Source organism: Pan troglodytes, chromosome 18 (genome assembly GCF_028858775.2).
Source record: "Pan troglodytes isolate AG18354 chromosome 18, NHGRI_mPanTro3-v2.0_pri, whole genome shotgun sequence".
Classification (NCBI taxonomy): domain Eukaryota; kingdom Metazoa; phylum Chordata; class Mammalia; order Primates; family Hominidae; genus Pan; species Pan troglodytes.
The window spans coordinates 72,769,270-72,779,368 of record NC_072416.2 but is presented as its reverse complement, the minus strand read 5'-3'; the positions used below and the strand labels follow the sequence as shown (position 1 = coordinate 72,779,368).

Genomic DNA, 10,099 nt, shown 5'->3' with positions numbered 1-10,099 from the left:
CACTAAGTTTTGTGGTGGTTTGTTACACAACAGAAGTAACTAGGCAGAAACTGTTCAATTCTTCCTCTTGCCCAAGGACTCAAGTACAAACTTCCTATTTGGATATCCATAGCCTTATGGATATCCCCCATGCCATACTTTCCAACCTGACTTTCCAATCAGATCCCAGAGTTCTCCTACCAGAGATTGCAAACTCTAATACCCATAGGGCCTAGGAAGGAAACTAAATGAATGATTTGAACCTGGAGGGGGCTTCAGTGAACAGATGAGCAAGAACAGCATCTCCTCAACTCCAGTCTATACTTTGTCACATAGAATGGGATCCCAACATTTCTAGAGCTTTCCATTTTGTCAAAAGAGCTAGAAAGTTGGATTTTTCTGTGATGTCCTTATTTTTAAAGGTTAGTATCTCATTAAAAATTATTTTAGGCTGGGCACGCTGACTCACGCCTGAAATCCCAGCGCTTTGGGAGGCCCAGGCGGGAGGATCATCTGAGGTCAGGAGTTCGAGACCAGCCTTTCCAACATGGTGAAGCCCTGTTTCTACTAAAAATAGAAAAATTAGCTGGGTGTGGCGGCCACATGCCTGTAATCCCAGCTACTCGGGAGGCTGAGGCATGAGAATCGTTTGGACCTGGGAGGCGGAGGTTGCAGTGAGGCATGATTGCACCACTGCACTCCAGCCTGAGCGACAGAGTGAGACCCTGTCTCAAAAAAAAAATTATTTTAATGCTGATAAGACAAACAAAATATGTCCACATAGGAGCTGCCAGATTTTAATCCCTGCCAGACTCAAATCCATGTTTGTGGTGCTTTCATTCTAGATTTCTTTTTTTAAGACGGAGTCTTGCTCTGTCATGCCCAGGCTGGAGTGCAGTGGTGCAATCTTGGCTCACTGGAACCTCTGCCTCCTGGGTTCAAGCGATTCTCCTGCCTCAGCCTCCTAAGTAGCTGGGATTACAGGTGCTCACCATCACACCCGGCTAACTTTTTGTATTTTTTAGTAGAGATGGGGTTTCACCATGTTGGTCAGGCTGGTCTCGAACTCCTGACCTCAGGTGATCCACCCGCCTCGGCCTCCTGAAGTGCTGGGATTACAGGTGTGAGCCACCGCGCCTGGCCTAGAGTTTCACTCTTGTTGGCCAGGCTGGAGTGCAGTGGCGCAATCTCAGCTCACTGCAACCTCCGCCTTGCAGGTTCAAGCGATTCTCCTGTCTCAGCCTCCCAAGTGTCTGGGATTACAGGTGTGTGCCACCACACCTGGCTAATTTTTGTATTTTTAGTAGAGACAGCATTTCACCATGTTGGTCAGGCTGGTCTCGAACTCCTGACCTCAAGTGATCTGCCCACCTCGGCCTTCCAAAGTGCTGGGGTTACAGACATGAGCCACCACGCCTGGTCTCATTTTAGATCTTACACCTTTGTTCATGGTGTGTGCTTTGCCTAGGATACACTAATCCCTGCCTTTAAAGTTACATTTTTTTCGGAACTCATTCTAAATCATTCAACAGCAAATGTGCTGGCCATTGTTTCAATCACTGAGAAGACAGCAATAAAAATACATTTGGGTCTTGTATTCTAGTAATCATCTCTGGTGAAGAAAATTATGGCTGATTTCTATTACTATTATTATTATTATTATGAGACAGGGTTTCACTGTGTTGCCTAGGCTAGTCTTGAACTTCTGGGCTCAAGTGATACTCCCACCTTGGCCTCCCAAAGTGCTGGGATTACAGGCATAAGCCACCACACTTGGCCTTATATTTTTATCTTTTACTTATCCTTGATTTTTTTTAAAACCTAGAACATGGTTTTTTTCTATAAATAAAAAATGCAGAAGAATATAAACTTAATATGATTATCTTGTAGAACTTACTGGCAGGTATTACTATTTTACTATTTTCCTTCCTTCCTTTTTTCTTTTTTTTTTTTTTTTTCAGAGGCAGGGTCTGCTGGTCTGGAACTCCTGACCTCAAGGGATCCGCCCACCTTGTCCTCCCAAAGTGCTGGGATTACAGGCATGAGCCACCATGCCCAGCCACTGTTTTCATCTTTAAAATCATTTGTTCTATTTACTGTAGGAGTTACAGTGAAAATTCTCCCTGGTAGATGAATTATTCATACTCTGGCAGACCCACAATTATTATAGGTGAATTTACTGTAAGCCTGATAAAGCTTAATCTTCAGGGCCTTTTACTTGAACAGGATGCCTTCCAAGGCCCTGTACCTGATTTTTCCCAACACTTACGTATGAAAATTTCCAGATACACAGAAAAGTCAGTACAATTGTACTCTGAACAACCATATACCTACCACCTAAATTCTACAACTAACAATTTATTATATTTGTTTTATCCCATACCTATTTATCTACTTGTGCCTCTTTCTAGCCATTAATTCATCCTGATTTTTTATGCACTTCATTCCTAAACACTTCAGCATTTATGCCATTAACTGGAGTTTATCTCTCTATGGGCTTTTTTTTGGCGGGGGGGTGGGAAGGTAAGTTTTTGCTGTGAAAAATTTGTGTGAAATGCACAAATCTTAAAGATAGCATTTGATGAGTTTTGACAAATGCATACATATGAGTAATCCAAACTCTATCAAGATCATGAACATTATGGCCGGGCGCGGGTGGCTCACGCCTATAATCCCAGCACTTTGGGAGGCCAAGGCGGGTGGATCACCTGAGGTCAGGAGTTCAGGACTAGCCTGGCCAACATAGTGAAACCCCACCGCTACTAAAAATACAAAAATTAGGTGGGCGTAGTGGCACGTGCCTGTGATCCCAGCTACTCAGGAGGCTGAGGCAGGAGAATCACTTGAACCCAGGAGGTGGAGGTTGCAGTGAGCCGAAATCATGCCATTGCACTCCAGCCTGGGCACCAGAGCGAGACCCTGTCTAAAAACAAAAAAGTTCTAGAGCTAAAAAAGATTATTCATATGGCACAAAGTGATCTCCTACTAGTCCAAAGTTCAAAAACATTTTAATAAAGTCCATTCATATATCTTTTGTTTGCTTTCCAATGGAATACTACGTTTATTGAGGCAAAATCACATTATTTTTAGTTCTTGGAGTCAAAAAGCGTACACGAATGTTCTTCAACACAGTTACTAAAAATACAAGACCAAGTTGAATGTGCCAAAGAGATACCATTCAGTTGGGTTTTCTAGAGTCATCAGGAAGAATATCAGAGCAGGGATTTACGTGGTTGGTTTCCATAGCTTGATAGACCAAACACACACACAAAAACTGCCACAACAACAAACAGCAAAATTTTTATCCATACAGGAATGGAGCATCCCTTTTTTTTGTATTTTCTCACTTGACATCTGCCAAGGGAACATACTTAGGAAGATATGTAGATGAAAACGACTCCTCCATCCTCAAATCACTGAGTTCTAATGGCCGGCCTGCAGCTCCTTTGATTGTTCTGCGGCAACTAGCACTAATTCTTGTTGGTGTAGTTGCTTCATAGGGGAACATTTCCTTAAGAATATCCCTTTCTACTCTTCTTTCCTGTGTTTTTTTTCTCCCACTTCAGCTCTTGTCAGTGGTTTCTTTGGTGTTCTTCTGGGTATGTCTGAGAATTCAGTGACTGGCAGAATAGGAAATGCATGCTTGAAATTTCCAGTCACCCTATTGACAATTAAGGATTCGTTGTTTGAAGCAATTATAGTTTCAGCTATGGGAGTACTCGCTGAAATTACTGCTCCATCTATACGAAAATATTCTGAAGTGTGCACCCTTTTGCTTGGAGTTCTTCTTGACCCTCTTGTAGATTCCCTAGTTAATAATGCCTGCAGAAGTCCGCCTTTTGAAGATCCACTTGTCCATTCAGTCCCAGTTATTCCAGCTTGAGAATAGCTCTCGTTGTGCTCAACTCTTCTTTGCTTGAGGGTTACTGGAGTCTTTACTCCGCTGTTTAGCGGTTCTCTCTTCTCAAACTTGAGCTCTATTTTAGAGTCTTCTTCATTGTCACTATATCTGTCAGAATCATTACTTCCATTCTGCCTTGTATTTTCTGCTGAAGAAGAAATTGTTGCTGAAGGAGACGATCTTGATTCTGTTCCTTGCTCCCTCAGTTTCAAAAGCTATTTCTCATACAGCTTCCTGGTTGTTCCCACAATAGGACCACAATTCACTCCTATTTCACAAGCTGATCCAAAGGATCTTCATTAGCGAGTTCTGTTACATCTAGATCGTCTTTATCATCTTGTCTGGGTTTATCAGTTTTCTTTGTGGCTTTCCTGCCGGCGGCGGGCTCGGAGCCGAGACGGCTGTGGGCTCGCGCTCCTCGTACGTAGCTGGAGAATTCCGGGGGCCCCTTTCTTTTGGCGCTGGCGGCGAGCGGCGGCCCTAACAAGTGATTTGAGACTGTTTAGTAGCTCAGATCCCTTGCAGCGGTTTGAGATTGAAGAGATTATGTAGGCAAAGTCTTTTGCGTGAGCTCTTCAACCCCAAGAGAGCATACATATGAACTGGACTGTCCTACGCCTCTTTACAGGCTCCGAAATTCAAAATATTGAAATATTTTGAAATTATTCGATTAGCTGCTATCCTTTGGATACAGATAACTCCTTCACTAAAGCGTTAGGGATAAGCAGCAGGAGTCAGTTTTAATATTATCATCCCCATTCCAAAATGGACCGAGAAATCATATAACTTTCTCCCGCCAGAAAGTTCAAATAAAACGCGCTAAAAAAAAAAAAAAAAAAACCAAACAAACAAACCAAAAAAAAACAAAAAAAACCTCCCATTTTTTCCGGGGCGGGCGCAAGGTGACGGACGTAGATTCCTGCCAATTGTAGGAGGCTTCCTCGAGCGCGGTCCCGCCTCGTCAGCATGAACGACCAGCCAATGAGAGCACCGCTGCTTCAGCTAGCGGGGGACCCATTGAAGAAGAAGAGTGGGTATTGGCCACAGCGTAGGGCTTCTGTCCAATAGGAGCATGCCTGCCGGCGGCTCTGGCGGGAGCTTGAGCGGCTCCGGAAGTGGCAGTTGGCGTAGGTGCATTCGGAGTTAGGCCGAGGTAACTACCGAGTCTTCGGCGGGCTCGCGAGCCCGGCCGCGGCCTACTGGTTTCAGGTGAGGAGGGGTGTTGCTTCTCCTCAGGCCTTGGGCCTCTAGCTTCGGGATAAACTTCCCCACGCCTGATTCCTGGCTTGGGATTCAGGAGACACCCCACGAGGTGGGCTGCACGCGGGCTTGGAACCCGGCGGCCTGAGGGGATTCGGGCCCTCGGGGTGGCGCCAGTGGTCGGGGCTAAGGAGCCCGAACCCCCGCGCGTATCTGGGTTGCTGGGCGTGGGGGCTGGGCAGGCGGGAGCTCGGGGCGATCACTGAAGGAGCCGAGTTCGCTGCTGCGGGGCCTGCCCTGGCCGGGGTGGGAGGTCGCCCGGCCCTTGCCCCGAGAGCCTAGCCTCGGGCTCCTCAGCGGCGTTGCCTGCGCCCGCTCTGAGCGCCGGTTACTTCATCACTTTAAAGTTGATGGAAGAACTTCATTTTTAATTTCATCACGGAAACTGTGGGGTAAAGACTTGTATTATCCCTGTTTTACAGGAGAACAAGTTGAGCCGAGTTTAGGAAACCCGCCCAAAGTTTCCCCATGTAGTAAAAGAACAGGGATTTAATATCTATCTATGTATCTATCTAATCTAATCTAATCTAATCTATCTATCTATCTATCTAATCTGTCTATCTAATCTATCTATGTCTTTCTTTCCCCATGTAGTAAAAGAACAGGGATTTAATTTCCTTCTCTCCCTCTCTCCCTTCCCCTCCCCTCCCCTCCCCGTCTCCCTCCCCTTCCCCCTCCCCCTCCCCTTCCTCCTCCCCCTCCCCTTCCTCCTCCCCCTCTCCCTCTCCCTCTCTCTTCCTCCCTTTTTCCTGTTAAAGAGACGAAGTCCGGCCGGGCGCGGTGGCTCACGCCTGTAATCCCAGCACTTTGGGAGGCCGAGGCAGTCAGATCACCTGAGGCCAGGAGTTCGAGACCAGCCTGACCAACATGGAGAAACCCCATTTCCCAGCTACTCGGGAGGCTGAGGCAGGAGAATCGCTTGAATCCGGGAGGCCGAGGTTGCAGTGAGCTGAGATTACGCCATTGCACTCCAGCCTGGGCAACAAGAGTGAAACTCCATCTCAAAAAAAAAGAAAGAAAGAAAGAAAGAAAAGTCTCCCTGTTGCACCCAGGCTGGAAGAGCTCACTGCAGTCTCCAACTCCCGGGCCCCAGGGATCCTCCCACCTCGGCTTCCCGCAATAGCTGGGACCACAGGTGCGCGCCACCACGCCCGGCTCATTGTTTTATTTTTCTTTTTTCTTTCTTTTTTTGAGATAGAGTCTCGCTTTGTTGCCCCTGCTGGAGTGCAGTGGTGCGATCTCGGCTCACTGCAACCTCTGCCTCCCGGGTTCAAGCGATTCTCCTGCCTGAGCCTCCCAAGTAGCTGGGATTACAGGCATGCGCCACCACACCCGGGTAGTTTTTGTATTTTTAGTGGAGACGGGGTTTCACCATATTGGCCATTCTGGGACTCCGACCTCAAGTGGTCCGCCCTCGGCTTCCCAAAGTGCTGGGATTACAGGTGTGAGCCACCGCGCCTGACCTGTTCTATTTTTCTTTTTTGGTAGAGATGGGAATTTTACTGTGTTGCCTAAGCTGGTCTGGAACACCAGAGCGTAAGTGATCCATCCGCCTGGGCATTTCAGTGTCCAGGGATCACAGGCGTGACCCTCTGCACCGGCCAGAGCAAAGATTTGAACACTTCCCCCGCCCACCTCTTCTCAACCTTTAATTGAGGGGCTTTCATCCTGCCTGTTGTGGCCATTGATTGAAACCTGAGTAACAAAGATGACAAGTCTGAGGTTGACATTTTAAGCACCGCTCACAGCACACATAAAAAACAGCGTTTGTGTGACATCCTCAAGGTTTGGGGCGCCCAGCCCATGGTCTCTCGCTCTAGGCACCTCCGACTGGCCTATAGTGGTTAGGAAGCTTCAGCTCCAGAACTGCACCGTTCCATAGAACTTTGTGCGACGAGAAAAGTGTTCTGTATTTCTGCTGTCCAGTATGGGAGTCACCCGCCCTATGTGGGTTTCTAGCAGTTGAAATGTGACCTGCATGACAAAGGAACTTATTTTATTTCTTTCTTTTTTTTTCTTTTTTTAGACGGAGTCTTACTCTCTCTCCCGGTCTGGAGTGCAGTGGCGTGATCTCGGCTCAATGTAACCTCCACCCTCCGGGTTCAAGGGGTTCTCCTGCCTCAGCCTCCCAAGTAGCTAGGACCACAGGTGCATACCATCGCGCCTGGCTAATTTTTTTGTATTTTTTGTAGAGACGGGGTTTTGCTGTGTTGCCCAGGCTGGTCTCCAACTCCTGGTCTCAAGCTACCTGCCTCAGTTTCCCAAAGTGCTGGGATTATAGGCGTGGGCCACAGCTCCTGGGAGTAGACAGTGCGGCCCCCTAGATTCTGCTCTTTTTAGTCCATTTCTACCCTTTGTCTTCCTGAAGGCTGAGTTGCGTAATGTCTCTTGAGTACATCTAGAAGTAGCTTGGGCCTTATGTTCTGACACACAATTCTTGGGAGACTGTCGTTGTACCCTAGAAACATTAAAAGCTTTTAGTTAGGCAGCTGCAGTAGCTCACTCCTGTAATCCCAGCACTTTGGGAGGCTGAGGCAGAAGGGTTGCTTGAGCCGAGGAGTTCAAGACCAGCCTAGGCAACGCGGGAAACCCCGTCTATACAAAAAGTGTTTAAAACTTGAAGTATCTCACATTGTTCAGTTTGCAGACTTTCTTTCCCACTTATTTTCAGTACTGTGCCACTCTGCATCCTGAGTGTAAGACTGTGTGATTCAAACCTCCAGTTTTCTCGTGCATAGCGGGAGAAGGGCTTTGTTCTGTGTTTTGTTTTAGCTGGCTGGTGTTTGAGTAGGAGTCAAGCTAACTGCTTTACTGGCTTTTAACCAGCCCTTCCCTTTTAGCGCCATCTTTCAATATTGCCTTTTGTGGTACCTGGTTTTTACAGTCCCTTTAGTGGGAATCAGCTTGCTTCTCAATAACACACCTCACCCCAACCACTGTGCCCTTTGCAGGCTTTGAGTTTTATCTTTTGGCTCTGCTAAGCAGTCATCAATCATCAGTTTCTCTTTTATGGCCTTAAAAAACTGGTTTGCATATCATACCCTGTTTGCACTTGTGTCGTCCTGGTTAATTTATCCTTTCTTAAAAAAATGTCTCAGGTTGTGGGGGTCATGTTCGTGGGTTTTAGGAATGACTGGAGTGGAGAGAGAAAGGTACATATATGTACTTCGTCCACTATGTTTATTAGAATTCCTCCCATTTATTCAGCCTGCTCCATTCTGGCCTCTGACCCCACCACTTCAGGGAAACTGCTTTTTTAGGTCACCTGTCATCCTCACATTGCCAAATCTAGCGGCCATTCTTCCCCCCAGTAGCACTTGACACTCAGTTGTTCCTTCCTTGAAACATTGTTTTTCCAAGACACCACATTCCCATGTTTCCTCCTACTTTATAATCTTCCTTAACTGGCTTCTTTTACTCTGTTGTCCTTTTAACAGTAGTGTCTCTGACTTTAGTCTTCAGCCCTCTTCTGTCATTCTGTTCCTCAGGTGGTTTAATCTGCTTTGATGATTTTAAGAAACATGACTATTGGCCGGGCGCGGTGGCTCATGCCTATAATCCGAGCACTTTGGGAGGCTGAGGCTGGCAGATCACCAGGTCAGGGGATCGAGACCATCCTGGCTAACACAGTGAAACCCCGGCTCTACTAAAAATACAAAAAATTAGCCGGGCGTGGTGGCAGGCACCTGTAATCCCAGCTACTCGGGAGGCTGAGGCAGGAGAATGGCGTGAACCCGGGAGGCGGAGCTTGCAGTGAGCCGAGATCGCGCCACTGCACTCCAGCCTGGGCAACAGAGCGAGACTCCGTCTCAAAAAAAAAAAAAAAAGAAGCATGACCATTCTGAAGATTCTTAAAGCTGTCTGTTTCTTTTCATCTCCACTGCTACCACTCTTGCCTAGGTCTCTCTGACCTCTGGTCTGGACTCCCACAATAGCCTCTACACTGGTCACCTAGCTTATGCTCTTGCACCCCTACAGTGCATTCCTAACATAGAAGAAACTCCTTACCAAGGCCCATAGGCCCTTTAATGATGGTGTCCTGTTCATCAATCAAACCCATGCTCATCAGGGACCTATGCACTGATTTCCTTCTGAGACTCTTCCTTGGCTCTTTGCATAGCCAGCTGCTTTTAATCCTTCATGCCTCAGCCCAGTTTTCACTCTTTAAAAGAGTACTTCCCTCACAATTGTGTCTTAGTTGGTCCTCTTTGTCTCCTCAACCCCAAACATCATAATCTATAATTTTTTTCATGTATTCGTTTATTGACATCTTACTTGCTAGAATCTAAACTCTGATACATGGGGTCTTATCTGTTTTTGCCTCTAGGGTGTCTTGTCTGCATAACAGGTGCTTAATAACTATTAGTTGAACCCCCATTTCCTCATAAGTCAGATGAAAATAAAAGCACGTGCCTTACTTCACAAAGTAATTGAGGGGATAAGTTATACTGATGTACTTTAAAAACTAGGTGGTAGGGAGGCACAGTGGCTCAGTCCTGTTGTCCTGATGCATGAGGAGGTAAGGCCAGGCATTCAAGACCAGTTTGGGCAACATAGGAAGCCTTCATCTATATAACAAAAAAAAAAAAATTTTTTTTTTTAATTTAAAAACTAGGTGGTAGTTTTCAAACTGATACAATGGAATTAAAGATAGGAAACATGAAAAGAACATAGGTGCTTAATATTTGTTGAATAGGCTAACATGATGGAATTAGAGATGGAAAACAAAAATAATGAAAGGGATAGGATAAAGTTTGCTCAGCCTTTTTGGAAAAATTAGGTAAGTTTCCATTTTGAGTTAGTAACACAGTTAATTTTGCAAGTGTAAAAAATGTCCTTTCTCTGTTTATCCCTTGTAACTGTTGATGCTGTGAAAGATTAATATTGCCTGCTAAAATTAGATACTGCATTATATGCATTTGATTTTGGTGAATGTCCATATTCAGCTTGAGACAGAAC

General features: G+C 46.0%; 1 protein-coding gene and 1 pseudogene across 6 annotated transcripts in view; one reads left to right on the top strand and one right to left on the bottom strand.

Annotated features, from left to right (window-relative positions):
* Positions 1-3,010: 3,010 nt before the first annotated feature.
* LOC736335 (lamina-associated polypeptide 2, isoforms beta/gamma-like) lies at positions 3,011-9,200 on the bottom strand (annotated as a pseudogene).
* Positions 4,944-10,099, top strand: part of RFWD3 (ring finger and WD repeat domain 3) — a 45,595-nt gene continuing 40,439 nt past the window's right edge. Inside the window, exons 1-2 of one of the 6 annotated variants that reach the window (XM_016930163.4) lie at positions 4,945-5,089; positions 7,167-7,288. The gene's annotated coding sequence lies outside the window, so the exon portion shown is untranslated. Of the gene's footprint in view, positions 5,090-7,166; positions 7,289-8,881; positions 9,921-10,099 lie in introns of those variants that run through there. The other 5 variants (XM_063797429.1, XM_001137409.8, XM_063797431.1 and 2 more) reach the window with 5 other exon arrangements.